We start from the raw sequence: 4,546 nt of genomic DNA on the forward strand, positions 1-4,546 counted from the left end.
TGTGTGTGTATGTATGTATGTGTATATATATATATATATATATATATATATATATATGAATAAAGAAGATGTGGTATATATACCACATCTTCTTTATTCATTCATGTGTGTGTGTATGTATGTATGTATATATATATATGTGTATATATATATATATATATATATGAATAAAGAAGATGTGGTATATATACCACATCTTCTTTATTCATTCATCTGTTGATGGACATCTAGATTCTTTCCATAGTTTGGCTATTGTGGACATTGCTGCTATAAATATTCAGGTGCATGTGCCCCTTCGGATCACTACATTTGTATCTTTAGGGTAAATACCCAGTAGTGCGATTGCTGGGTCATGGGGTAGCTCTATTTTCAACTTTTTGAGTGGTTGCACCAGCTTGCATTCCCACCAAGAGTGTAGGAGTGCTCCCCTTTCTCCACATCCTCACCAGCATCTGTTGTTTCCTGACTTGTTAATTTTAGCCATTCTGACTGGTGTGAGGTGATATCTCATTGTATACCATGATTTTAAATGTTTTTTGCTTTCCAGTATTTGGATCTTTTTCTAATATCTTCTGTTATTGACTTTTAGTTAGATTTTATTTTGCTCAAAGAAAATATTGTATGATATCATTTATTTTAAATTTTTTGAGGCTTGTTTATGTCCCAGCATATAATCTATCTTGGTGTGAATGTGTCATGGGCACTTGAAAAACCATGTGTATTCTGTTGATGTCAAGTGGGATGTTTTATGAGGTGTTGTTGAGTTCTTCTATATGTTTATGTTTGATGACTTTGTGTACAGTGATTGTATCAACTGTTAAAAGAGAGGTGTTGAACTGCACAGTTATAACTGTGGATTTGTATATATCTCCTTCTATTTCTGCCTCTTTTTTTGCATCATACAACTCTTTTGTTTGGTACATGCATATATAGCATTGTTATGGATTCCTGGTGGATTGACTCTATTATCTCTATATATTGGCCCTGTCTTTGGAAATTTTCTTTGCTCTGAAATCTACCTATATGATTTTAACATAGCCCTTCCTTTCTTTTGGTTAATATTTCCACAGTATGGCTTTTTCCATTCTTTCACTTTCAACCCACCTATAATGTTATATTTGAAATGAGTTTCTTGTAGAGAACATACAGTTACGTCTTTTACCCATTCTACCCATCTCTGTATTTAAAAATGATATATTAAAATCATTTACATTTAAATTAATTATTGATGTGCTTAGATTTAAGTCTACTAGTTCATTAATTATTTTCTTTTCTGTTATTTGTTTCTGGTTTATTTTTTCCTACCTTTCTGTAGATTGTTTAAACATTTTTAAGAATCTCACTTTGATTTATGTGTAATTCTTTGAGTTTATCTTTTTCTATATATTTTTTACTGGATGCTTCAGGTATTACATTGTACATAATTAACTTATTAAAGTCTATAGGTATGAACATTTTGTCAATTTAATGAGATTGAAGTGTAGAAACTTTACACTCCTAGGAATCCTTTTAAATTCTTTATATTTAATTATATTAAATATTTCTTCTACATGAATTTAGGACTGCATTGACAGTGGTACAATTTTTGCAACAGCTGTCAAACATGAGCTAGGAAACCCCAGCGGACATAGAAAGTCCATTGTATTTTCCTCTATTTTTCCCTTTCCATTGTTTTTCTTCCTTTATGTTCCAAGAGTGCTTCTATCATTTCTCTTTGTTTTAAGAATTCCTTTTTTTCATTGTTTTAGTGCTTCCTTCTGGCCCTAAAGAATTTTGATGAGCAATCCATTGTTATTCAAATTGTTTTTCTCCTGTAACTATCTTGCTTGCAACATTTTTTTTCTTTTCCTTCCTTTTCTTTTCTTTTTGTTTTTAGTTTTTAGTAGTTTGATTATAATGTATTTCAGCTGGATTTTTTTTTTTTCAGTTTATCCTGTTTGGGCTTTACTTGGCTTTTTGAATCTCTACTTTCATGTTTTTTGCTAAATTAAAAAAATTAACCAGTACTTCTTCAAATACTCATTCAGCTGTACACACATTCTCTTTACATAGAAAGAAAAGAACAGGGGACACCTGGGTGGCTCAGTTCATTAAACAACAGCCTTCTGCTTGGGTCATGATCCTGGAGTCCCGGGATCAAGTCATCAGTCTCCCTGCACATCAGGGTGTCTGCTTATCTCTCTGACCTCTCCTGTCTCATGCTCTCTCTCTCTCTGTCTCAAATAAATAAAATAAATATTTTTTAAAAAAGAAAGAAAAGAACAACACCAGTGACTTGAATGTTACATTTTTGTTGTGATCATACAGATTCCTGAGTCTCTATTGTTTTGTTTTGTTAATCCATTTTTCCTCTGTTGTTCAAATTGGGTAACTTTGGTGACTATATAACTTCAGATTCACTAATTATTTAAAATATCCACTCTATTACTGTAGCTAACTTCATTGAGGCTTTATATCAGTTATTTAATTTTTCTTCCAAAATTTCTATCATGGTTCTATTAATCTTTCTTATGTATTGTAACTCTTTGCTGAAATTTTCTATTTTTAATTTGTTTCAAACAAGATAATTGGTGTCCATTCAAGCTTTTGACTATTTTTGTATATGTCCTATATTTTATTTGAACTTTGTATGTATCAGTTAAACAAATACAAACTAGGTTTATTTTTTTTAAAGATTTTATTTATTTATTTGAGAGAGAGACAGTGAGAGAGAGCATGAGCAAGGAGAAGGTCAGAGGGAGAAGCAGACTCCCCATGGAGCTGGGAGCCTGATGCAGGACTCAATCCCGGGACTCCGGGATCATGACCTGAGCCGAAGGCAGTCGTCCAACCAACTGAGCCACCCAGACATCCCCAAACTAGCTTTATTTTAATTGCAGGATTGCTTACTGCATTTGTTTATTCAGGTAAACTTTGTGTAACATAAAATTTAACATTTTAATCATTTTAAAGTCAACAAATTAGTGGTTTTTAGAACATTCAGATTGTTGTAGAATTATCACCACAGTGTAACAGAGCATTTTCATCACACTCCCCAAAAATCCTCATACCTGTAAGTAGTCATTCCATATTTCTCCTTCCCCCCAGCCCCTGACAACCACTAATGTGTTTTTTGTCCTTATTAATTTGACCTATTCTGAATATTTAGTGTATCAGTTGAATTATATATGGCCTTTTGTGTCTGTATTCATTCACTTACCATAATGTATTTGAGGTTCATCCTTCTTGTACCATGTATCAGTAGTTCATTCCTTTTATGGTTAAAAAAACATTCTATTGTATGGATTTACATTTTGTTTATCCATTCATCAGTGGATGGACATAAAGATTTTTTTTTTCACTTTTGCTGATGTTAAGAGCACTACTATGAACTTTCATGTACAACTATTTCTTTGAACATCAGTTTTCAATTCTGAGTATATATGTAGGAGTGGAATCACTGGGTGATATGTTTACATTTAACTTTTTGAGGAACAGCTAAAAGGCTTTCCACAATGTCTACAGCATTTCACATACCCACCAATTACATCACCAAGTACATATCCACCATGTACACCATGGGTATCAATTATCACGTACATCAGGGTATCAATTACACCATATTATGCAAAAATTTGTTTTCATCCAACTCCTTTATTATATAGCCATCCAAATGTGTGTGAAGTGGTATCTCATTGTAGTTTTGATTTGTATTTCCCTAATGATTAATGATGTTTAGCATGTTTTCATGTGCTTATTGGCGATTTGTATATCTTCTTTAGAGAAATGCGTATTCAATTTCTTTGCCCATTTTTAACTGGGTTGTCTTTTATTTTTTGAGTTCTAAGACTATTATTTATACTAAATACTAAACCTTTGTCAAATACAGGATTTGCAAATATTTTTACCCATTCTTTGGCTTTTGTTTTCTTCATGGTGTCCTTTCATGAACAAATGTTCTTAATCATACTGATTTTCAGTTTATCTATTTTTTTCCTTTGTTGCTTGTCTTTTTGGTGTCATGTCTGAAACTTCATTGCCAAATCCAAGCTCATTAATATTTACCCAGAATTCTTCTAAATTTGTTACACTTTTAGCTCTTATATTTAAGTCTTTGATCCATTTTAAGCTAATTTTGAAATGGATGTGAGATAAGAGTCCAATTTTATTATATTCAAGGGTATATCCAATTATCTCAGGACCATTTCTTGATTATTTACTGGTGTTGCCACCTTATCAAAAATAGCTTGATTCTGTATTCTCAATTCTATTCCATTAATCTATACATCTATTCTTATGTCTATATTACAAAAATTTGATTGCTGTAGCTTTGTAGTAAGTTTTAAAATCAAGAATTATGAGTCTTCTAATTATGAGCATTGTTTTGGCTCTTTGGGGTCCCTAACAATTTCCTATGAGTTTTAGAATCAAGCTGTCCATTTTGTAAAAATGGTAATAGAGATTTTGATACAGATTGCATTGAATCTGTAAATCAGTTTGGGAAGTATTGCCATCTAACAATATTCATTTTTACAATTCATAATCATTGAATATCCTTCCATTCATT

Source organism: Lontra canadensis, unplaced genomic scaffold, assembly GCF_010015895.1.
Source record: "Lontra canadensis isolate GAN:19392208 unplaced genomic scaffold, GSC_riverotter_1.0 scaffold246, whole genome shotgun sequence".
Classification (NCBI taxonomy): Eukaryota; Metazoa; Chordata; class Mammalia; order Carnivora; family Mustelidae; genus Lontra; species Lontra canadensis.